Source organism: Oncorhynchus keta, chromosome 12 (genome assembly GCF_023373465.1).
Source record: "Oncorhynchus keta strain PuntledgeMale-10-30-2019 chromosome 12, Oket_V2, whole genome shotgun sequence".
Lineage (NCBI taxonomy): Eukaryota > Metazoa > Chordata > Actinopteri > Salmoniformes > Salmonidae > Oncorhynchus > Oncorhynchus keta.
Genome location: NC_068432.1, coordinates 20,729,288 through 20,755,396, shown reverse-complemented (window position 1 = coordinate 20,755,396; position 26,109 = coordinate 20,729,288). Strand labels below are relative to the sequence as shown.

The window sequence follows — 26,109 nt, the reverse complement described above, 5'->3', positions numbered from 1 at the left end:
TCTCGAAATCCCCAGAGTCTTGGTTGCTGTGCGCCTTTGATTAGGAGATTTTAAAAACCGCTGTGGTTGCCATCTGCAGTAATTGCACCTGAATCTATGGAAAATCTGATCCCCTGTAATAACCCACCTCATTCTATAATCATACATCACATTACCCTTTCATACTCAGTCATGTTCTCTCATCTGATCCTAGATCAGTGTACTGCTAGTCATCCAGCCCTGCCCACCCTGAAAGGAATGGAATATAATGTCTATAATTGCTCACCATAACGATGCTGAGTACAAAGTAGTCCCCAGGATTTATCACTTTGGCTCTATGATTCATATCAAAGTATTCATAATCGACATGGAGGCTTCTTAGCTCTCTTCAACCTGAATGAGTGGGAAGAGTTGTTGTTGTAATAGTGAGGAGGAGGGTGGAGTAGTCTGGGATGGGTAGAAAATGGTTAGTTACAAGGTTTAGTGTGTGTGTGTGTGTCTACTAAATACACTGTGGTTACATGTACTGTATGTATGTGTGTGCTCGCATAGTAAACTAAAACAAAAGTTAAAATTGGAAATATTTAGTAACCTGAAATAAAAATGCAAACGAAAAACAGTTGTAAAACTTGCTAGACTCTTTCGAAATCAACACCGACCAACTTAAAACTAACAGCCAGTCACTGTCTTGATCTGGTGCCATGCCTTCTCAACCTTGAGGCACACTTGCAGTCAACTACTGTTATAAAACAGTTGGCACAGCTCCTGAAGTCATTGCGTGAGTGCTTCGCATGTATACTGAATCCTCCGACAGCTATCTTCGATCCAACCCCTGCATCAGCTTGCCTGATGGACCCAAGTGTGTCTCATAGATGGAGATGTACTTCAGCAAATCAGAGAGTACAGCCGTGTCGCAGCAGGACTCCAGGAAGATGCCAGCACAATGAATCGACCAAGCATCTGGACCACAGTACTTCAGAAATAGCTTCCTCGCAACAAATTGTGTCTGAGGGTCAAACTGACTGGGGATTACCTGGGATAGGTACAGAGTCACCTCCACTTCTGACAGGCAAGGATGGTTGTTTATCCAAAGCCCTGTGGCACTGGATGTGGTTTCTGCCCCTGCATCCCAACCGTGTGTGGAGAGATGATCTTCTTTTTGTGGACAACTGTCATCAGGCTTGAGGAACCAAACGACCACCTATCTGAAACGCAGAGCCTTGACGATAAACCAGAAAATCTTGTTTGGTTTGAAAAGAAACACACACACACACAAGCTGGCTGGCTGGCTGTGAACTAATAGAAGTGTTGTGTTGGTTATGTTTTTGCTGTTGCAGCTGTTTTTAAGAACCCTATTTGAAGTGGTTAGTCAGTGATGCATGTTTAATATTACATAAAGGGAAAGGGTGATAGCTAGTCAGTTGTACAACTGAATGCATTCAACTAACATATCATGTGAAATGTGCCATGACTTCATTTGTTGTTTTTTCCTCTCTTTGTCAGATAAAGGGAAGGTACTTGATTCTTCTTACATCTACTACTAAAGTTTTAAAAAACATTGAATTGGTGTTAACCTGGGCAAGAGTGTTTCCTTCCACCATATTTCTTGTATTAGTCTAAGCGCTTATCCTTTAAATCCAAGTCACATTAGGATTTATTTATAATTTAAACCTAACCAAACCAATGTAATGGCTTAAGCCTGTGTTAGCACGGGCTGTGCCATTGTGAACTTAAATGGCTCCTAGCCTCCCGCGCATAAGCTACTTTCTGTCCCTAACACTAAAACTAAGACAAACTAAATAATATAAAAATGAAATAGAAACGTTTTTATCAAACTGAAGCTAAATAAAAACTATTAAATCAAATGCTATAAACGAACTGAAACTAAACTGAATTCCAAATAAAAATCTAAGAATAAATAGAAATATCACAACTCACATAACTATAATAACCTTGGTGCATGCATACAGCTACTGTATGCGTCTCTATGGCAATGTGCCTATGCCCATATAGTGTACAGTACGAACTAACATGGCAGACTCTCTCTGACTGTAATATCGGTGTCTGTGGCACCGCCTGTGGTCCCGGGACAGGCAGTGCGCAGGCGGTAATTTGCGTGTCAGCCTGTCACAGTGGAATGCTGCCTGTTGCTGCGCCCGGCCGCACACCCACACTCCTCCTCTTGGTCTCGCGTAGCTATTTCAGGGTCCATATCCCACCCAGCCAGGCTCTTGGAAGCAACTTAATTATAGCAGTGCTAACCAAATGAAAGGTGCTGTTGCCAGGCCATCTACGCAGATAAAAACACTCACACCCGGGTTGCTTTTGAAGTGATCCAAGTCCCCATGGTATCAGCGTCAGTCACACGTACACAGTTTCTGGTCAGCAGTGAGAGACATAGGATAGAGATGTATGTATGTACGTGCTCATGTCCTTCAGATAGAGAATGGGTTTGGCTGTGACTGATATTTGCGCATGCTTTGCATACTAAGAATGTGCTCCTTGAGTTCAGTGCCTTCTGTCTGGCAGACAGTGCTGTCATAGTAAGTGTGTGTGTGTGTGTGTGTGTCACTCTGATTGTCTTTCAGAACTAGTGAACCTAGTCTCTTCTCGACGCTAAACACCAGCGCTGCTCTGTTTCAGAGGAACAGAACAAGTTTCCCTTCTCAAACACTCCGCATTAGAGTGACAGGTTATTGCTGCAGCTCACTCTCTCTCACACACACGCACACACACACAGAGGACTGTATCTTCTCTCTGAGCTGCAGCTAGCTCTCTCTGCCCCTCCCCCCCTTCCTTTCACCATGTAGCTGAATCTGGGCCACTGTATTCTTGTCCTGGAGTGGCCCTGACTGCACTGCAGTCTACCCACCACTCAATTCTCTCTGTCTACAGGTTTGGAGTCTGTGTTTAGAGTTGCCCTCTGTGACAGGCCAGCACTGTTGGGGCTATAGCTACAGGTCTGGAGTCTGTGCTTAGTGGTGGTCTGTGACAGCTCTTCTGCTCTGGGCAGGTTGTCACAGTGTGGAAGTGCCTGGCAGACAGTTTATCGAGACACTGACAGTGTCTGCCACAGTGACGTCTCATGTGGTCTAGAATCTAGAGAGTATTGTGGGTAGTCTTATGCTGACCTGTCGTCTGGTGATGTTAACTATGGTTTGCACAAGGAGGTGTGTAGTCTCGTAGTCTATAATCTGGGAGTTTAGTCTTCTATAGTTCCTCATCCCGGACGAGCCCCCAGAAACGAATGCATCAATTTGGGGGCAACTGGACTTTGGTGACTAGTGGTTTGCTGTCTCTCTCTACTCCTGGTAGAGTGCAGTTGGTGGTCAGAGAAAAGCACTGCTCTCTCCCAGGTGAGGCGAGAGTGGATTGTCCTGCTCAGGGCTTCCAGGAGACTGACTCTCACCTCACACAGACAACCTCTCTCACACAGACAACCTGCCCCTCTTTACAAAGACATGACTGAACTCTATTCCTCTCACCTGAGGGAAAAGGATACTGCTTCATTGAGTCTGTTTTGTGTTTCTTATCAGAGCAGGGAAAACGTTTTGCTACTGGTCATTTGACCATCATAGTTGTTGTTTTTCCTGCCAACGGTGACGTATTATTGTGGTGAAGTTCAGGAACATTGTGCTAATATATAACTTACTCATAACGTAGTTGTATGTAATTCTGTCTTCTCAAATGACTTAATTCAATTCTGTGGCTTAGAGTTCTAGAGGGCTTTCGGCTCGTTTCTTGAAACACAAGGCTTCATTTTGTGAGTGCAGTGATGTCATTTGACGAACAGGACGTGATTGACGAAGGGAGGAATTCTGTCCTCTGAAATAGACCATTTAGGTAGTGCTTATCTGTCACCTCTGATGAAGTCACACACACACACACACAGAACGACTGACTCTGAAACTGCCAGGATAATTTCTTCTTCTCTTTTTATCTATCCAGGTTGATTAGTCTTCACTAACCTGGATCTAAAATATTCTTATTTCCAAGATGGATCTATTTATTTATTTCACCTTTATTTAACCAGGTAGGCTAGTTGAGAACAAGTTCTCATTTGCAACTGCGACCTGGGGTCAACAAATGTACAAATCTTGTCCACATGTTTCTAAATTTAGAGTTTAAACCCAAAGTGGGTGTACAATTAGTTCATGAATTACTGGAATTGATTTGGCCAAGTGCAACTGCGCTCATGGTTCAGAGCGGTCTCTGCTTAGTTTGGCAGCTGCGCTCATGGTTCAGAGCGGTCTCTGCTTAGTTTGGCAGCTGCGCTCATGGTTCAGAGCGGTCTCTGCTTAGTTTGGCAGCTGCGCTCATGGTTCAGAGCGGTCCCTGCTTAGTTTGGCAGCTGCGCTCATGGTTCAGAGCGGTCTCTGCTTAGTTTGGCAGCTGCGCTCATGGTTCAGAGCGGTCTCTGCTTAGTTTGGCATTTAAAGTATAACTTTTTTAATGTATATAAACAGTGCATATAAATGTAACAATTCAAAACGAATACAATTTAAACAACATTCTAAAATATTACACCATATCAAAGAAAAATAAATAACTGTGTAAAACTGCAGCATCTCACTTAAAACATTAAACTGGTCCCTCTTTTCTCTCTTCTTTATTGCCATGTTATAACCAGCAGCACACCGCAATGCTGACCTGATTTTCATTCAGAAATGTAAGCTGCCTCACTTTCGAGGAGCTGATGCGGTTTCTTCTCTGAGTAATTATTTGTCCCGTTTGAGAAGACCCTCTGAGGGAACGGATGTGGCCACTATGCAGAGTCTCCCTGTCATGACTTTAGTAAGCCGTGGGTAGACAGAGGCCTTGTTCTTCCACCAGCTGAGGATCTGCTGAGGCTCCTCCAAATAGGATCGGACCTCCATTATGGCATCTGCTGAGGGATTCCTTCGTGCTGCATCCCCAGCTGCTCTCTCGTCAAACAGCAGACGTTTGTGGCACTACTGCTGGTGCTTCTGCTCCATCTAATCCCTCTTCTTCCTGTTGCCCTGGTGCCTGAGCCAGCTGACTGCTGGTGCTGTCCCTCCCTGCTGCTGGGGCTGTCCCTCCCTGCTGCTGGGGCTGTCCCTCCCTGCTGCTGGTGCTGTCCCTCCCTGCTGCTGGGGCTGTCCCTCCCTGCTGCTGGGGCTGTCCCTCCCTGCTGCTGGGGCTGTCCCTCCCTGCTGCTGGGGCTGTCCCTCCCTGCTGCTGGGGCTGTCCCTCCCTGCTGCTGGTGCTGTCCCTCCCTGCTGCTGGGGCTGTCCCTCCCTGCTGCTGGGGCTGTCCCTCCCTGCTGCTGGGGCTGTCCCTCCCTGCTGCTGGGGCTGTCCCTCCCTGCTGCTGGGGCTGTCCCTCCCTGCTGCTGGGGCTGTCCCTCCCTGCTGCTGGGGCTGTCCCTCCCTGCTGCTGGTGCTGTCCCTCCCTGCTGCTGGTGCTGTCCCTCCCTGCTGCTGGGGCTGTCCCTCCCTGCTGCTGGGGCTGTCCCTCCCTGCTGCTGGGGCTGTCCCTCCCTGCTGCTGGAGTTATTCTTTGAAGAGCCTCATCAATCGTTCTGGCGTCACTGAAGGCTAACTTCTTAAACCTGGGGTCAAGTGCAACGGTTTCTGATAGCACGTGACTATATTCCATTCTGTGGAACTTTCTGTCCATTGATGAACTTAGGGTGTCCATCAACTCTGTCACATGTCCTGTGGTTACATTTGCTTCTCTCTGGCGGCTGGCTGATTTGCTGCAGACCCTGACACAGGAGTATCATTTTTTTTGGGCTGTCACATAGCTGAAAAGAGAGATCAGTAACTTATTAGTTCATGTTTTGTCTACTGATACTACATTCTCATCTACTGCTCATATACATATATAATACTGGATTAAATAATGATGTAATAACTGCTTACAGTACCTCTCCACTGATCTCCACAGTGACCTGCTCAAAGGGTTCTAGGACTCTGCACATCTTCTCCATCACCTCCCATTCCTCTTGGGTCAGAGCATCAACAGGTGCATTGACAATGGCCAGGGTAGATATGATGGCATCCTTTAACTCAAGAAACCGCTTCAACATATAACATGCTGAATTCCACCTTGTAAGTGCAGTCTTGTTTAGGCCTCAGCTCAGGCATCCCCATCTGGCGTTGTGTAGACTTTAGTTTTTCAGCATCTACTGTGCTCCTGTGGAAGTATTCCACAGCTACTTTCACTTTGTCCACAGTGGGCTTCATCACCTTCAGAGCATCTCTTACAATCAGGTTGATTGTGTGGGCAAGACATGGATGATGGGTCCATTTTAAAATGTTCATGGCTTTGGTTATGTTAGCTGATTTGTCTCTAACACAACAGACCACGTTTCCATCTACTTGCCACTCTCAACAGTTCCTCTGCCACGTTCTCTGAGGTGTGTATGTCTAGCAGTCCAGAAGACAGCTAGACATCAAAAAATCTTCAATGAAGTGACATGTAACTGACATGTAAGAAGTGGTTACCCTTCATGTCCAGCAGTCAGTGGGAAGGCAAACTGCAGTAGCTTTTTGGACTCTTTCCCGCACTGAAGCCTGTGTGCTCTCATACAGTTGTGGAATAAGTGATTTTTAAAGGCTTTTCCTACTAGGAAATATGTACATTGGATTTAGACCAGTGCTATAATTTCTAAAACCTCTGTCCTCCACGATCGAAAATGGCTGGAAATCATTTTAGCCAATGCAATATCAATTTGGTCTTGTTTTGCTTCAGATATAGACTTTGGCATAAACTGGTCCATAGAAGACTGCTTTGCCGTTGGTCGTGGAATAGGCAAACTAGACTGAGAAGATACATCGCCACGTGTGGAGGTGCTGGCTCCACCACTATCACTAGCCGGCCCTCTAGTTTCTCGAAGCCCTGCTACAGCTACAAGCTTCACCGTGGGGTGCACAGTTTGCATATGCTGGTGTAGGTTGTGCATAGAACCAGCTTTATTTGAGATTTTGTTTTGGAAAATTCTACACTGTGCTCTAACATTGTCTACATTATCCAAATGCTACTGTGCTTCCGACTCATTTTCCAGCTGTTGTTTTCAAGCTGTCCTTCCTCTCTCTCCTTGGCTGCTAAGTGTGTGACTGTGTGAGTTGGCTCGGCCCTCCCTCACGCATCTTTGGTTCATTGGTTGACACTGTGTCTGACAGGAACAACAGGTGAGGCTGTTAGTCTGAGCTTGAGCATTTAGGCCTATATTATTTCCTTTTTTTTCCTTCTTTGAATGAGTTCATTCTATTTCTAACTTATTTTTATAAATAGATTTGGCTCTTTTGATATGTGTGAATGACCCATCACTACTTGTTATTCCCACTCTTCACCGCGGTCATGAAATTGACTCACGCTAGCCACTAGTTCTGACTGAGCTCAATCGTCATGAAATGCAAATACAATGGTGACTTTTTGTCTCTTTCATACAAACCTTGTAACGTTACACAGAGCAAGCTAACTAGCTACTGAGAAACAGTACAGATGAAGATGAAAAATTGTCAGGCCTACTGTACATTTTACTGTACAAATGATTGAAATCAAGTCTAGGTTGGAACTATTGCTGTTACAATTAATCATTTTTGTTCTGAACTGGAAGAAACGGATTGAAGCAAGATGCTTTTTTGAGACAAACACTCACACAGTTCTGGGTTGCTCATCTGCAGCAGAAAGCAGTAGATGTTCTGAGCCAGTTTGGCACCACATTCCTATGCAAGTCAGGGTTCTCAAGTGCAGAAACCGTGTCAATGCTGAGCATGACCTCAGTGTTGCACTGTCAAAGACTGAGCCCAGAATACACATGCTTGTTGAAAACTTCAGCCTCACACCTCTCATTAGGACTGTGTGTAAGTCGGAAGTTTACATACACCTGAGCCAAATACATTTACACTCAGTTTTTCCCAATTCCTGACATTTACTCCTAGTAAATATTCCCTGTCTTAGGTCAGTTAGGATCACCGCTTTATTTTAAGAATGTGAAATGTCTGAATAATAGTAGAGAGAATGATTTTTCTGATTTTTCTGTCTTTCATCACATTCCCAGTGGGTCAGAAGTTAACATACACTCAATTAGTATGTGGTAACATTGCCTTTTTAAATTGTTTAACTTGGGTCAAACGTTTCAGGTAGACTTCCACAAGCTTCCCACAACAAGTTGGGTACGTTTTGGCTCATTCCTCCTGACAGAGCTGGTAGAACTGAGTCAGGTTTGTAGGCCTCCTTGCTCGCACACACTTTTTCAGTTCTGTATGCCTTTAGGGAGAGGGAACGCAACACCCTGCTACAACTCAACTCCCCGTGGAGTGAAGAAGTATGGGACTGTAGGTGCGGGTAAGAATTTATTTATTCCTTCACACGGTAAATTTGGGGGAAAGGGGCTGGACGGAACCAAAGAGCTCCCCTTTCCTACCTTACCTGCCTACCCACTACTTACCTAATCATTTAGCACCACCTGGTGCACTAACCAAAATACAGGGGGTGGTCCACCCAGGTCTTACCCAGTGTCCATAGACAGTAAATACTACGGGTTATGCATGTCCGCAGGCCTCTTGCCTAAGCACTCCCTCGGTGCCTTCCCCTTCGCCCCTGCGAGAGAAAAAAAACAGAATAATACAAACAATTTCAATAATCAAAACAGTCCTTTGGACATAAACATACCTCCGCAGGACCGGCTACAAAATACTTCACAAAAAAAATGAGAAGCAGCTCTCTCTGAGCAGCAACTAACACAGAACATAACCATCAGCTCTCTCTGAGCAGCAACTAACACAGAACATAACCATCAGCTCTCTCTGAGCAGCAACTAACACAGAACATAACCATCAGCTCTCTCTGAGCAGCAACTAACACAGAACATAACCATCAGCTCTCTCTGAGCAGCAACTAACACAGAACATAACCATCAGCTCTCTCTGAGCAGCAACTAACACAGAACATAACCATCAGCTCTCTCTGAGCAGCAACTAACACAGAACATAACCATCAGCTCTCTCTGAGCAGCAACTAACACAGAACATAACCATCAGCTCTCTCTGAGCAGCAACTAACACAGAACATAACCATCAGCTCTCTCTGAGCAGCAACTAACACAGAACATAACCATCAGCTCTCTCTGAGCAGCAACTAACACAGAACATAACCATCAGCTCTCTCTGAGCAGCAACTAACACAGAACATAACCATCAGCTCTCTCTGAGCAGCAACTAACACAGAACATAACCATCAGCTCTCTCTGAGCAGCAACTAACACAGAACATAACCATCAGCTCTCTCTGAGCAGCAACTAACACAGAACATAACCATCAGCTCTCTCTGAGCAGCAACTAACACAGAACATAACCACCAGCTCTCTCTGAGCAGCAACTAACACAGAACATAACCATCAGCTCTCTCTGAGCAGCAACTAACACAGAACATAACCATCAGCTCTCTGAGCAGCAACTAACACAGAACATAACCATCAGCTCTCTCTGAGCAGCAACTAACACAGAACATAACCATCAGCTCTCTCTGAGCAGCAACTAACACAGAACATAACCATCAGCTCTCTCTGAGCAGCAACTAACACAGAACATAACCATCAGCTCTCTCTGAGCAGCAACTCACACGGAACATAACCATCAGCTCTATCTGAGCAGCAACTCACACGGAACATAACCATCAGCTCTCTCTGAGCAGCAACTCACACGGAACATAACCACCAGCTCTCTCTGAGCAGCAACTCACACGGAACATAACCACCAGCTCTCTCTGAGCAGCAACTCACACGGAACATAACCACCAGCTCTCTCTGAGCAGCAACAACACGGAACATAACCACCAGCTCTCTCTGAGCAGCAACAACACGGAACATAACCATCAGCTCTCTCTGAGCAGCAACTAACACGGAACATAACCATCAGCTCTCTCTGAGCAGCAACTAACACGGAACATAACCATCAGCTCTCTCTGAGCAGCAACTAACACGGAACATAACCATCAGCTCTCTCTGAGCAGCAACTAACACGGAACATAACCATCAGCTCTCTCTGAGCAGCAACTAACACAGAACATAACCATCAGCTCTCTCTGAGCAGCAACTAACACAGAACATAACCATCAGCTCTCTCTGAGCAGCAACTAACACAGAACATAACCATCAGCTCTCTCTGAGCAGCAACTAACACAGAACATAACCATCAGCTCTCTCTGAGCAGCAACTAACACAGAACATAACCATCAGCTCTCTCTGAGCAGCAACTAACACAGAACATAACCATCAGCTCTCTCTGAGCAGCAACTCACACAGAACATAACCATCAGCTCTCTCTGAGCAGCAACTCACACAGAACATAACCATCAGCTCTCTCTGAGCAGCAACTCACACAGAACATAACCATCAGCTCTCTCTGAGCAGCAACTCACACAGAACATAACCATCAGCTCTCTCTGAGCAGCAACTCACACAGAACATAACCATCAGCTCTCTCTGAGCAGCAACTCACACAGAACATAACCATCAGCTCTCTCTGAGCAGCAACTCACACAGAACATAACCATCAGCTCTCTCTGAGCAGCAACTCACACAGAACATAACCATCAGCTCTCTCTGAGCAGCAACTCACACAGAACATAACCATCAGCTCTCTCTGAGCAGCAACTCACACAGAACATAACCATCAGCTCTCTCTGAGCAGCAACTCACACAGAACATAACCATCAGCTCTCTCTGAGCAGCAACTCACACAGAACATAACCATCAGCTCTCTCTGAGCAGCAACTCACACAGAACATAACCATCAGCTCTCTCTGAGCAGCAACTCACACAGAACATAACCATCAGCTCTCTCTGAGCAGCAACTCACACAGAACATAACCATCAGCTCTCTCTGAGCAGCAACTCACACAGAACATAACCATCAGCTCTCTGAGCAGCAACTCACACAGAACATAACCATCAGCTCTCTCTGAGCAGCAACTAACACAGAACATAACCATCAGCTCTCTCTGAGCAGCAACTCACACAGAACATAACCATCAGCTCTCTCTGAGCAGCAACTCACACAGAACATAACCATCAGCTCTCTGAGCAGCAACTCACACAGAACATAACCATCAGCTCTCTCTGAGCAGCAACTCACACAGAACATAACCATCAGCTCTCTCTGAGCAGCAACTCACACAGAACATAACCATCAGCTCTCTGAGCAGCAACTCACACAGAACATAACCATCAGCTCTCTCTGAGCAGCAACTCACACAGAACATAACCATCAGCTCTCTCTGAGCAGCAACTCACACAGAACATAACCATCAGCTCTCTCTGAGCAGCAACTCACACAGAACATAACCATCAGCTCTCTCTGAGCAGCAACTCACACAGAACATAACCATCAGCTCTCTCTGAGCAGCAACTCACACAGAACATAACCATCAGCTCTCTCTGAGCAGCAACTCACACAGAACATAACCATCAGCTCTCTCTGAGCAGCAACTCACACAGAACATAACCATCAGCTCTCTCTGAGCAGCAACTCACACAGAACATAACCATCAGCTCTCTCTGAGCAGCAACTCACACAGAACATAACCATCAGCTCTCTCTGAGCAGCAACTCACACAGAACATAACCATCAGCTCTCTCTGAGCAGCAACTCACACAGAACATAACCATCAGCTCTCTCTGAGCAGCAACTCACACAGAACATAACCATCAGCTCTCTCTGAGCAGCAACTCACACAGAACATAACCATCAGCTCTCTTGTGAAGTGCACCAGTCCCTCCTGCAGCAAGGCACCCCCACAACATGATGCTGCCACCCCCATGCTTCACAGTTGGGATGGTGTTCTTTGGCTTACAAGCCTAACCCTTTTTCCTCCAAGCATAACGATGTTCATTATGGCCAAACAGTTCTATTTTTGTTTCATCAGACCAGAGGATATTTCTCCAAAAAGTACCATCGTTGTCCCCACACTTTGTGTGCATTTGCAAACCATAGTCTGTCTTTTTTATGGCGGTTTTGGAGCAGTGGCAACTTCCTTGCTGAGCGGCCTTTCAGGTTATATCGATATAGGACTCGTTTTACTGTGGATATAGATACTTTTGTACCCGTTTCCTCCAGCATCTTCACAAGGTCCTTTGCTGTTGTTCTGGGATTGATTTGCACCTTTCGCACCAAAGTACGTTCATCTCTAGGAGACAGAACGCGTCTCCTTCCTGAGCGGTATGACGGCTGTGTGGTCCCATGGTGTTTATAGTTGCGTACTATTGTTTGTACAGATGAGCGAAATTGCTCCCAAGGATGAACCAGACCAGGTCTTGGCTGATTTCTTTTGATTTTCCCATGATGTCAAGCAAAGAGGCACTGAGTTTGAAGGTAGTCCTTAAATATATCCACAGGTACACCTCCAATTGACTCAAATGATGTCAATTCGCCTAACAGAAGCTTCTAAAGCCATGACACCATTTTCTGGAATTTTCCAAGCTTTTTAAAGGCAGTCAACTTAGTGTATGTAAACTTCTGACCCACTGGAATTGTGATTTTTAATTATATGTGAAATAATCTGTCTGTAAACATTTGTTGGAAAAATGACTTGTGTCATACACAAAGTAGATGTCCTAACCGACTTGCAAAAACTATAGTTTGTTAACAAGGAATGTTAAGAGCAACAGTTCCAACCTAGACTTTCTATCAACTATAATTTCTACAGTAAGATGTACAGTAAGATGTACAGTAGGATGTACAGTAAGATGTACAGTAAGATGTACAGTAAGATGTACAGTAAGATGTACAGTAGGATGTACAGTAGGATGTATAGTAGGATGTATAGTAGGATGTACAGTAAGATGTACAGTAAGATGTATAGTAGGATGTACAGTAAGATGTACAGTAAGATGTATAGTAGGATGTACAGTAAGATGTACAGTAAGATGTATAGTAAGATGTATAGTAGGATGTACAGTAAGATGTACAGTAAGATGTATAGTAGGATGTACAGTAAGATGTATAGTAGGATGTACAGTAAGATGTACAGTAGGATGTACAGTAAGATAGATGTATAGTAGGATGTACAGTAAGATGTACAGTAGGATGTATAGTAGGATGTACAGAAGGCCAGAATATTTATCTGTACTGTTACTTCGGGTTGCACGATGAAAAGGCCTGTGTGTGTGTTCTGTAATACATCTGTGTGATGTGATCGATCTGTTTATTCCAGTTCAGAATTACATTATTTTTTGTATTTTTAAACATGATAAGATATTTATGGGTATTTCATTGTTATTTATTTTTGTCTATATATTGCTTCTTTTTTTTTGGTATTAGGGCAATGAAATGTACCGATATTTACGTATAGTTGCATATTTTCCTAAAGCTTGGGTCCCAGGAAAACACATAATTTCTCATTTGGGTCCCAGGCGGAAAAAGTTTAAGAACCCCTGGTTTAAACACACATTATAGGCCTAATGGTTTTGTTACAGGGGTTCGTGTCCAGCTATTTAGAATGTAACACTAATCACGTTGGAAAAACACAAGATGTTTGGAATTGGCTAAGAAAATGTTTTTCCAGTCTTTCGTTCATTGAGAGATGTTGTCGTCTTTGAGGCAGAGAAGAGGGTAAGTGGGATAGAGGGCCCCGTAGAGAGAAAGAGAGGGAGGGAGAAAGGGAGCAGGGATGGCAACAGTTTACTGAAGCTCATTATACATTCACTCCCTTTAACACACACTTACTTTACATTGACAGAATGCCCACATACACACACCATCAAACTCCCTACAGAAGCGTGGAAGATCACCCACGTCCTGTGTCCACACATACACACACACTCTGTCTCAGTGCTCAGACAGAAGGCCTTGTACCTTATCAATGGCTCCTTGTTCAGTCTCTGAGGGCGAATTACATTGGAGCTGAGGGTGCGCCCTGGAAACCAGTCCCCCACCGCCACAGTACCAGACAGCACTCTGTGACCGGGTGTCCCAACAACATGCCTCTCTTCGCCTACACCTCCTCCTCACTTCCTCTCTGGCAGGGCCATCCTCCTCCATCACTTCCTTTCTGGCAGGGCCATCCTCCTCCTCCTCCTCTCTGGCAGAGCCATCCTCCTCTCTGGCAGGGCCATCCTTCTCCTCTTCCCTCACTTCCTCTCTGGCAGGGCCATCCTCCTCCTCCCTCACTACCTCTTTGGCAGGGCCATCCTCCTCCTCCTCCTCTATGGCAGGGCCATCCTCCTCACTACCTCTCTGGCAGGGCCATCCTCCTCCCTCACTTCCTCTCTGGCAGGGCCATCCTCCTCCTCTCTGGCAGGGCCATCCTTCACCTCCTCTCTGGCAGGGCCATCCTCCTCCTCCTCCCTCACTACCTCTCTGGCAGGGCCATCCTCCTCCTTCCTCTCTGGCAGGGCCATCCACCTCCTCCTCCTCCTCTTTGGCAGGGCCATCCTCCTCCTCCCTGACTTCCTCTCTGGCAGGGCCATCCTTCTCCTCTTCCCTCACTTCCTCTCTGGCAGGGCCATCCTCCTCCTCCCTCACTACCTCTTTGGCAGGGCCATCCTCCTCCTCCTCCTCCTCTATGGCAGGGCCATCCTCCTCACTACCTCTCTGGCAGGGCCATCCTCCTCCCTCACTTCCTCTCTGGCAGGGCCATCCTCCTCCTCTCTGGCAGGGCCATCCTTCACCTCCTCTCTGGCAGGGCCATCCTCCTCCTCTTCCCTCACTTCCTCTCTGGCAGGGCCATCCTCCTCCCTCACTACCTCTTTGGCAGGGCCATCCACCTCCTCCTCCTCCTCTCTGGCAGGGCCATCCACCTCCTCCTCCTCCTCTCTGGCAGGGCCATCCTCCTCCTCTCTGGCAGGGCCATCCTTCACCTCCTCTCTGGCAGGGCCATCCTCCTCCTCCTCCCTCACTACCTCTCTGGCAGGGCCATCCTCCTCCTTCCTCTCTGGCAGGGCCATCCTCCTCCTCCCTCACTTCCTCTCTGGCAGGGCCATCCTCCTCCTCCCTCACTTCCTCTCTGGCAGGGCCATCCTCCTCCTCCTCCCTCACTTCCTCTCTGGCAGGGCCATCCTCCTCCTCCCTCACTTCCTCTCTGGCAGGGCCATCCTCCTCCTCATTTCCATTCGTCACATAACTTCTACAGTATTTATTTTCTCTCTCAATAAATGCACTGTACTCCTCTTTTTGAGTGTCCTCTCTTCATCTTCGACAAGACGGCACACCGTCACACCATGAAGCTTAGTATGATATTTTGTACCTAGGTGAAGTTGGAGAAAGACTAGAGAAAGGTTTCTCAACTGAAGCTTAGCGTTAGCATTCCTGGGTGGAAAACAATGGGAGTGGTGGTACGCCTGTTAGCATGCTCGAGATAACAAGCCTAAAATCCCTGCCCAGAGCACTTAGGCTCCAGGTACCCACTACTCACCTCTGGGCTGCTTGTTTACCTACCAACTACCCCCTTCCTCTCTCTCTTCCCCTCTTTTACCATCTCTCTCTCTTCTTCCCCCTTTGGGGTCAGGTGCAGTAATGGTCACAGCTGGGAGCCAGACCCATACTTTCGTGCACACACACACAATCACACACACACAGTTTCTATGTTTTATGTGGATTGCGTTACTCCTCGTGTCCATCTTACTTCTATAGGATTTGTAATCCATGCAGTGAATCCATGCAGCTTCATTCTCACACACATGCGCACACCGCACACACAAATTCACACAAACACTCTTACTAGACACCTTTCCTTCCGCCTGGCCCCTCTGTGTGTCTGCCTGTGGCCGTCACTTCCACCTCTCTTCAGTCGATACTGTGTGTGTGTAGTGGTTATATGGGGGGGAAGGTTGAGCTGTAGATGAGAGAGCAGAGGGTTCTTGTCGACTTGTCTCAACGGGGGCTAGCCGTATGTTAAATAAACACGTGTGTGTGTGTGTGTGTGTGTGTGTGTGTGTGTGTGTGTGTGTGTGTGTGTGTGTGTGTGTGTGCGTGCGTGCGTGCGTGCGTGCGTGCGTGCGTGCGTGCGTGCGTGCGCGTGTGTGTCGTGTGGTAATGAGCAGAAAAGAAAGGCGGAGACGAACGGGAGTCCTCAGAGGCCCCAGTCACAGTGCTTTGATCTGGGGCCTCCTCAATCCCACAACCCACAGAACTCTGTATTCAACCAACGCCTCATACTCTGTCCATCTGCAGCTTGTAGAGATATTTGACATTAAGGGCCATATGATGTCTATGTTAATGCATTGTTCTTCTTTGCATAGGCCGAGATGCATTAGATGAAGTGATCCTGTTTTTTTTTTATCTAGTCTTTGATTTGCTTTGAGACATTTTGGTACATAAATAGCTTGTTGCATTGTGACTGTTAATGTGTTGTCTCTGTGTTGTAACACTGGAGGGTAAAGGTCACACCAGCTCTCAGACCTATCAATAGTAACATCCACCCCTGTTTGATGTCCTCAGAGCAGCTGTGACTGTCTGTCTTTATGTCTGTCTTTATGTCTGTCTTTATGTCTGTCTTTATGTCTGTCTTTATGTCTGTCTTTATGTCTGTCTTTATGTCTGTCTTTATGTCTGTCTTTATGTCTGTCTTTATGTCTGTCTTTATGTCTGTCTTCATGTCTGTCTTCATGTCTGTCTTCATGTCTGTCTTTGTCTGTCTTCATGTCTGTCTTCATGTCTGTCTTTGTCTGTCTTCATGTCTGTCTTCATGTCTGTGCTATTCATTTTGATTTATACCCGACCACGTCTGACTTCTCAATTGGGTTTCTGCCTTGATGAGCTGATTCCGCTGTAGTGTACTACTCTAGTTCTTTAGTCCTCACAGAACGACTTTCTTTCTCTCCCTCTCTTTTTTGCTCTTCTTTTGTTCTTCGCACTCTCCTCCTCTCCTTTTACCGCCTCATTCTTTCCGTCTCCTTTTTTTGTTGCTCCTCTCTCGGTCTTTCACTCTCTACCTCTGTTTCTTTCTCTTTTAAACTCCTTCTCACTCTCACTCTTTATCCCACCTCACTATATTTCTTTATTTCTCTCCCTCTCTTTCACACATCCACATTCTCTCTTTCTCTCTCCCTCTGTTCTGTAGTATAAGAAGGTAGGGGTTCAAGTGTACAGTAGGAGTGTTTGAGAAGGAGAGAGAACTGCTCAAGCGTGATAATGGAACGCATCAATTCGCTACGCCGTTCGGGTACGACCCCCTCCCAGACCTCTCCTCCTCCTTTTTCTCCCTCCTCTTCTCTACCCCTCCACCTTTCCTCCCCCTCCCCCCTTCCTCATCCCTTTCTTGTCTGTGGAGGAATGTCACTGTTTTGGCCCAGGCCCTCAAGGTGTCTATCGTCCCCCCTTCCCTCCAACCCCATCCTTTGCTCTCCCCCTCTCCTCCCTCTCACACCCGGGGCTCTCCATTGATGCAGAAAGAAGCCCAGGCCTCAGCCTCAGTGTTGGCGTGCCGCGATCTGAAATTGTAATGCACTGCTTTACAACACAGACACATACATACTTAACATACATACATACTTAACATACATACATACTTAACATACATACATACTTAACATACATACATACATAACATACATACATACACACACACACACACACACACACACACACACACACACTATCATCGTGACGGCTGCTGGGTCAGTCTCCCCCGAGCCTTCCATATTTACCGCTCGGATGAGCACCACAGCCCGCCCGCCCAGGCGCAGACACAGGCCCCGGATCAGGCGTAGACTGTCTGACTTATCCCTTCTCCACACACACACACACACACTCTCCTGACTCACACGCTCACACCTGCTCACCTAGAGGAGCTAGCTTGCTTTTGTTTTCAAGTGTGCCCTGTCTGTGTATGAGAGAGAAACAAGCACTGCTGTGTGTGTGTGTGTGTGTGTGTGTGTGTGTGTGTGTGTGTGTGTGTGTGTGTGTGTGTGTGTGTGTGTGTGTGTGTGTGTGTGTGTGTGTGTGTGTGTGTGTGTGTGTGTGTGTGTGTGTGTGTGTGTGTGTGTGTGTGTGTGTGTGTATAGTGGATGCTCCTCCTAGCGGTGGGCTAGCATGACAGTGTAGACAAGCACTTTTACCCTGCAAAACACAGCTGATACACGTGATCTACCTGATCTCCCCAGAGTCAATGAATGCTGTCCGCACACAGCAAAAAACGTTATTCTTGCTATTTATGTTTGACTTTTGCTTACATTTCATACAGGTGCATGTCAAAATGTTGTTACCCTTTCCTGATGTTTTAGCTATTTATTTGATTGAACCTTTATTTAACTAGGCAAGTCAGTTAACAACAGATTCTTATTTACAATGACGCCTACCAAAAGGCCTCCTGCGGGGACGGGGGCTGGGATTAAAAATAACATATTTAATAAAAATATAGGACAAAACACACATCACGACAAGAAAGACACTACATAAAGAGAGACCTAAGACGACAACATAGCACTGCAGCAACACATGAAAGCACAACATGGTAGCAGCACAACATGGTAGCAGCACAAATCATGGTACAAATATTATTGGGCGCAGACAACAGCTAGCTTTCATCACTTATGATATTACACTAATACAAGATCTTTCTTTTAAAAGTTGTTGTTTTTTGTAATAAGTATTTAGCCAGTATTGTGGAGCGGGACTCTACTAGAACTCTTTCTTTTAAACACTGTTTGGGGAAGTGTTGAAAGCCTAATTTGAATTCAACTCCACCTTTTCGACTCAATAAAGTGCTTTTGAGAACCCCATGAAGGCAAATGTTACAGTCCTATCGATTAAGAGGGAGGGAGGTGTGTGTGTGTGCATATGTGCTTGCTCACGTTTGTGTGCTTGTTCATGTATGTAAGGTAGCTAGCGTTGCTGAGGGCTGCAGCACAACTGTCTCTCAGCACGCCACCGTGTATCGCTCCAGTGGAGTCCGTTTTAGAAGAAACCCAAACACCCAACTGTACTTTGATGTACCGTCCAGACCATAGAACAGAAGGAAGCGTTCGATGTCGACTAAGGAGTTTTGAAAGTGTGTGGGGGGGGTGCTTAAATAGGTCTGGAATTGGCGACAGTGAGAAAAAAATGTGCTGTCCGTGGAGCTAGGAGGAAAATGTGCTGTCCGTGGAGCGAGGGGGAAAATGTGCTGTCCGTGGAGCTAGGAGGAAAATGTGCTGTCCGTGGAGCTAGGAGGAAAATGTGCTGTCCGTGGAGCGAGGGGGAAAATGTGCTGTCCGTGGAGCGAGGGGGAAAATGTGCTGTCCGTGGAGCTAGGAGGAAAATGTGCTGTCCGTGGAGCGAGGGGGAAAATGTGCTGTCCGTGGAGCGAGGGGGAAAATGTGCTGTCCGTGGAGCGAGGGGGAAAATGTGCTGTCCGTGGAGCGAGGGGGAAAATGTGCTGTCCGTGGAGCTAGGAGGAAAATGTGCTGTCCGTGGAGCTAGGAGGAAAATGTGCTGTCCGTGGAGCTAGGAGGAAAATGTGCTGTCCGTGGAGCTAGGAGGAAAATGTGCTGTCCGTGGAGCTAGGGGGAAAATGTGCTGTCCGTGGAGCTAGGAGGAAAATGTGCTGTCCGTCGAGCTAGGGGGAAAATGTGCTGTCCGTCGAGCTAGGAGGAAAATGTGCTGTCCGTGGAACTGAGAGGAAAATGCGCTGTCCGTGGAGCTAGGAGGAAAATGTGCTGTCCGTGGAGCTAGGGGGAAAATGTGCTGTCCGTGGAGCTAGAAGGAAAATGTGCTGTCCGTGGAGCTAGGGGGAAAATGTGCTGTCCGTGGAGCTAGGAGGAAAATGTGCTGTCCGTGGAACTGAGAGGAAAATGTGCTGTCCGTGGAGCTAGGAGGAAAATGTGCTGTCCGTGGAGCTAGGAGGAAAATGTGCTGTCCGTGGAACTGAGAGGAAAATGTGCTGTCCGTGGAGCTAGGAGGAAAATGTGCTGTCCGTGGAGCTAGGAGGAAAATGTGCTGTCCGTGGAGCTAGGGGGAAAATGTGCTGTCCGTGGAACTGAGAGGAAAATGTGCTGTCCGTGGAGCTAGGAGGAAAATGTGCTGTCCGTGCAGCTAGGAGGAAAATGTGCTGTCCGTGGAGCTGAGAGGAAAATGTGCTATCCGTGGAGCTGAGAGGAAAATGTGCTGTCCGTGGAGCTGGGAGGAAATGTTGCGGTGTGACCGCTAATTTCATGCAATTCTACGCATTTTGCCATGTCTGTTTCTGTGTTCTTATGCTCGAACATTATAAGAAAACCAATGGTTATGTACCCGCATGCCCCTTCAGTAATCCAGCCATGCCAAAAATATTCCTAAATGCAATGTTTTGTCTAGCTTTTATTTATAAAAAAAAAAAATTACATGTTTTTTTTATTCAATATATTATAATAAAGATATATAGTTCAATTATCTTTTCTCCATACTCTGTGTCTGAGTTTAGTCATTTACGTTTTAAACGGGAAGCATTTTTCTATCCCGAAAATGTATTTCCCAAAAAAGAATGACTGCAACAATTCAATGAATACAGGGGAAACACTTAGAATGTGTGTGTGTGTGCGGATGTGTGTACAGTACATTTGTTTGCTGTTTGTGTGTGTGTGGATGTGTGTACAGTACATGCGTGTTTGCTGTTTGTGTGTTTGCAGATGTGTGTACAGTACATGCGTGTTTGCTGTTTGTGTGTTTGTGGATGTGTGTACAGTACATGCGTGTTTGCTGTTTGTGTGTGTGTGGATGTGTGTACAGTACATGTGTTTGCTGTTTGTGTGTGTGTGGATGTGTGTACAGTACATGCGTGTTTGCTGTTTGTGTGTTTGCAGATGTGTGTACAGTACATGCGTGTTTGCTGTTTGTGTGTTTGCAGATGTGTGTACAGTACATGCGTGTTTGCTGTTTGTGTGTGTGTGGATGTGTGTACAGTACATGCGTGTTTGCTGTTTGTGTGTGTGTGGATGTGTGTACAGTACATGCGTGTTTGCTGTTTGTGTGTGTGTGGATGTGTGTACAGTACATGCGTGTTTGCTGTTTGTGTGTGTGCGGATGTGTGTACAGTACATGCGTGTTTGCTGTTTGTGTGTTTGCAGATGTGTGTACAGTACATGCGTGTTTGCTGTTTGTGTGTTTGCAGATGTGTGTACAGTACATGCGTGTTTGCTGTTTGTGTGTTTGCAGATGTGTGTACAGTACATGCGTGTTTGCTGTTTGTGTGTGTGTGGATGTGTGTACAGTACATGCGTGTTTGCTGTTTGTGTGTGTGTGGATGTGTGTACAGTACATGCGTGTTTGCTGTTTGTGTGTGTGCGGATGTGTGTACAGTACATGCGTGTTTGCTGTTTGTGTGTTTGCAGATGTGTGTACAGTACATGCGTGTTTGCTGTTTGTGTGTGTGTGGATGTGTGTACAGTACATGCGTGTTTGCTGTTTGTGTGTGTGTGGATGTGTGTACAGTACATGCGTGTTTGCTGTTTGTGTGTGTGTGGATGTGTGTACAGTACATGCGTGTTTGCTGTTTGTGTGTGTGTGGATGTGTGTACAGTACATGCGTGTTTGCTGTTTGTGTGTTTGCAGATGTGTGTACAGTACATGCGTGTTTGTGTGTGTGCGGATGTGTGTACAGTACATGCGTGTTTGTGTGTGTGCGGATGTGTGTACAGTACATGCGTGTTTGTGTGTGTGCGGATGTGTGTACAGTACATGCGTGTTTGCTGTTTGTGTGTGTGCGGATGTGTGTACAGTACATGCGTGTTTGCTGTTTGTGTGTGTGCGGATGTGTGTACAGTACATGCGTGTTTGCTGTTTGTGTGTTTGCAGATGTGTGTACAGTACATGCGTGTTTGTGTGTGTGCGGATGTGTGTACAGTACATGTGTGTTTGTGGATGTGTGTACAGTACATGCGTGTTTGTGTGTGTGCGGATGTGTGTACAGTACATGCGTGTTTGCTGTTTGTGTGTTTGCGGATGTGTGTACAGTACATGCGTGTTTGTGTGTGTGCGGATGTGTGTACAGTACATGCATGTTTGCTGTTTGTGTGTGTGCGGATGTGTGTACAGTACATGCGTGTTTGCTGTTTGTGTGTGTGTGGATGTGTGTACAGTACATGTGTGTGTGTGCAGATGTGTGTACAGTACATGCGTGTTTGTGTGTGTGCGGATGTGTATACAGTGCATGCGTGTTTGCTGTTTGTGTGTGTGCGGATGTGTGTACAGTACATGCGTGTTTGTGTGTGTGCGGATGTGTGTACAGTACATGCGTGTTTGCTGTTTGTGTGTTTGCGGATGTGTGTACAGTACATGCGTGTTTGTGTGTGTGCGGATGTGTGTACAGTACATGCGTGTTTGCTGTTTGTGTGTGTGCGGATGTGTGTATAGTACATGCGTGTTTGCTGTTTGTGTGTGTGCGGATGTGTGTACAGTACATGCGTGTTTGCTGTTTGTGTGTGTGCGGATGTGTGTACAGTACATGCGTGTTTGCTGTTTGTGTGTGTGCGGATGTGTGTATAGTACATGCGTGTTTGTGTGTGTGCGGATGTGTGTACAGTACATGCGTGTTTGCTGTTTGTGTGTGTGCGGATGTGTGTACAGTACATGCGTGTTTGCTGTTTGTGTGTGTGTGTGGATGTGTGTACAGTACATGCGTGTTTGCTGTTTGTGTGTGTGTGGATGTGTGTACAGTACATGCGTGTTTGCTGTTTGTGTGTTTGCAGATGTGTGTACAGTACATGCGTGTTTGTGTGTGTGCGGATGTGTGTACAGTACATGCGTGTTTGTGTGTGTGCGGATGTGTGTACAGTACATGCGTGTTTGCTGTTTGTGTGTGTGCGGATGTGTGTACAGTACATGCGTGTTTGCTGTTTGTGTGTTTGCAGATGTGTGTACAGTACATGCGTGTTTGTGTGTGTGCGGATGTGTGTACAGTACATGTGTGTTTGTGGATGTGTGTACAGTACATGCGTGTTTGTGTGTGTGCGGATGTGTGTACAGTACATGCGTGTTTGCTGTTTGTGTGTTTGCGGATGTGTGTACAGTACATGCGTGTTTGTGTGTGTGCGGATGTGTGTACAGTACATGCATGTTTGCTGTTTGTGTGTGTGCGGATGTGTGTACAGTACATGCGTGTTTGCTGTTTGTGTGTGTGTGGATGTGTGTACAGTACATGTGTGTGTGTGCAGTGTGTACAGTACATGCGTGTTTGTGTGTGTGCGGATGTGTATACAGTGCATGCGTGTTTGCTGTTTGTGTGTGTGCGGATGTGTGTACAGTACATGCGTGTTTGTGTGTGTGCGGATGTGTGTACAGTACATGCGTGTTTGCTGTTTGTGTGTTTGCGGATGTGTGTACAGTACATGCGTGTTTGTGTGTGTGCGGATGTGTGTACAGTACATGCGTGTTTGCTGTTTGTGTGTGTGCGGATGTGTGTATAGTACATGCGTGTTTGCTGTTTGTGTGTGTGCGGATGTGTGTACAGTACATGCGTGTTTGCTGTTTGTGTGTGTGCGGATGTGTGTACAGTACATGCGTGTTTGCTGTTTGTGTGTGTGCGGATGTGTGTATAGTACATGCGTGTTTGTGTGTGTGCGGATGTGTGTACAGTACATGCGTGTTTGCTGTTTGTGTGTGTGCGGATGTGTGTACAGTACATGCGTGTTTGCTGTTTGTGTGTGTGCGGATGTGTGTACAGTACATGCGTGTTTGCTGTTTGTGTGTGTGCAGATGTGTGTACAGTACATGCGTGTATGCTGTTGGTGTGTGTGCGGATGTGTGTACAGTACATGCGTGTATGCTGTTGGTGTGTGTGCGGATGTGTGTACAGTACATGCGTGTTTGCTGTTTGTGTGTGTGCGGATGTGTGTACAGTACATGCGTGTTTGCTGTTTGTGTGTGCGGATGTGTGTATAGTACATGCGTGTTTGTGTGTGTGCGGAGGTGTGTACAGTACATGCGTGTTTGCTGTTTGTGTGTGTGCGGATGTGTGTACAGTACATGCTTGTTTGCTGTTTGTGTGTGTGCGGATGTGTGTATAGTACATGCGTGTTTGCTGTTTGTGTGTGTGCGGATGTGTGTACAGTACATGCGTGTTTGCTGTTTGTGTGTGTGCGGATGTGTGTATAGTACATGCGTGTTTGCTGTTTGTGTGTGTGCGGATGTGTGTACAGTACATGCGTGTATGCTGTTGGTGTGTGTGCGGATGTGTGTACAGTACATGCGTGTTTGTGTGTGTGCAGGTGGATGTACAAGATGCGTGTGCTTGCATGACTGTGTGTGTGTGTGTGTGTGTGTGTGTGTGTGTGTGTGTGTGTGTGTGTGTGTGTGTGTGTGTGTGTGTGTGTGTGTGTGTGTGTGTGTGTGTGTTTCATGCATCCTCAGCCCCATTCTGTAAGAGGTAGAATAAGTAGAGAGAGCAAGGTAGAGCGTGATGGAGAGGGAGAACGAGACGGTGAGAGAAAAAGTAGGCCAGTGAGTAGAATAGCTAGTGACTGCAGTGTCAGGCCCACTGTACAGGGGAGAGGCTGACTGAACACCTGGGGAAGTGTGTGGTGTGGGTGGGGGCTGTGAAGACACACTCAGCTGCCCAGGTGGCTCCAGCTGTCAGGGCTCTTTTCCTCTGCTTGCTGAGCAAAGGGGGTTGGGTGATATAACCTGTGCCTCGGTCGAGGCACTACTTTTTCATGCTCAATTGGCTCCTTTAGATATAATTAGTTACGGTAAAAACTTCACCCATAGTACATCATGTTCCTGTAAAATACTGTGTTTGAACTGAGAATGAATCCGTCATCCAGTGGGTTTTGACGTACCTGGCTCCTCACCCAAGACACACATTTACAATCACACACACAGTCACCCCCACAATCACACACCCTATGTGACCTCATTGCAAGTGCTGTGTGTGTGGTTAAGAAAACTGCAGTCTTTTGCTTCTCCTCAGCTCAGATTGGATGGGAGAGGTCTTAGATCATGGCGAGCTGGGCTCTTTGAGCGCGCCCATCTGTGTTTTTGTGTCCTATTGATTGAGAAGTCTAGCACATAGCAGCTCTGGCGCTTTGACAGAGCGACATACTCTCTCTATCTCACACACATACGTACAAATACATTTTAACTCAGCTTTTCACAATTCCTGACGTTTAATCCTAGTAAACATTCCCTGTCTTACGTCAGTTAGGATCACCACTTTATTTTAAGAATGTGAAATGTCAGAATAATAGTAGAGAGAATTATATATTTTATCTTTTGTTTCTTTCATCACATTTCCAGTGGGTCAGAAGTTTACATACACTCAATTAGTATTTGGTAGCGTTGCCTTTAAATTGTTTAACTTGGGTCAAATGTTTCGGGTAGCCTTCCACAAGCTTCCCACAGTAAGTTGGGTGAATTTTGGCCCATTCCTCCTGACAGAGCTGATGTAACTGAGTCAGGTTTGTAGGTCTCCTTGCTCGCACATGCTTTTTCAGTTCTGCCCACAAATGTTCTATAGGATTGAGGTCAGGGCTTTGTGATGGCCACTCCAATACCTTGACATTGTTGTCCTTAAGCCATTTTGCCATAGCTTTGGAAGTATGTTATTGTCCATCTGATGTCTTGAGATGTTGCTTCAATATATACACATCATTTTCCATCCTCATGATGCCATCTATTTTGTGAAGTGCACCAGTCCCTCCTGCAGTAAAGCACCCCCACAACATGACTCTGCCACCCCCGTGCTTCACGGTTGGGATGGTGTTTTTTGGCTTGCAAGCCTCCCCCTTTTCCCTCCAAACATAAAGATGGTCATTATGGCCAAAGAGTTCTATTATTGTTTCATCAGACCAGAGGACATTTCTCCAAAAAGTATGATCGTTGTCCCCATGTGCAGTTGCAAACCGTAGTCTGACTTTTTTTATGGCGGTTTTGGAGCAGTGGCTTCTTCCTTGCTGAGCGGCCTTTCAGGTTATGTCTATTGGACTCGTTTTATTGTGGATATAAATACTTTTGTACCTGTTTCCTCCAGTATCTTCACATGGTCCTTTGCTGTTGTTCTGGGATTGATTTGCACTTTTCGCACCAAAGTACATTAATCTCTAGGAGACAGAACGCTTCTCCTTCCTGAGTGGTATGACGGCTGAGTGGTCCCATGGTGTTTATACTTGCATACTATTGTTTGTACAGATGAACGTGGTACCTTCAGGCGTTTGGAAATTGCTCCCAAGGATGAACCAGACTTGTGGAGGCTTTTTCGATTTTCCCATGATGT

General features: G+C 46.2%; 1 protein-coding gene and 1 long non-coding RNA gene across 7 annotated transcripts in view; one reads left to right on the top strand and one right to left on the bottom strand.

Annotated features, from left to right (window-relative positions):
* Nucleotides 1–26,109, bottom strand: part of LOC127906297 (uncharacterized) — a 287,067-nt gene that overhangs the window by 50,592 nt on the left and 210,366 nt on the right. The gene's annotated exons all lie outside the window — the stretch shown is intronic.
* LOC118391779 (homeobox protein cut-like 1) overlaps nucleotides 1–26,109 on the top strand; it is a 265,235-nt gene that overhangs the window by 176,809 nt on the left and 62,317 nt on the right. The window lies entirely within an intron of this gene.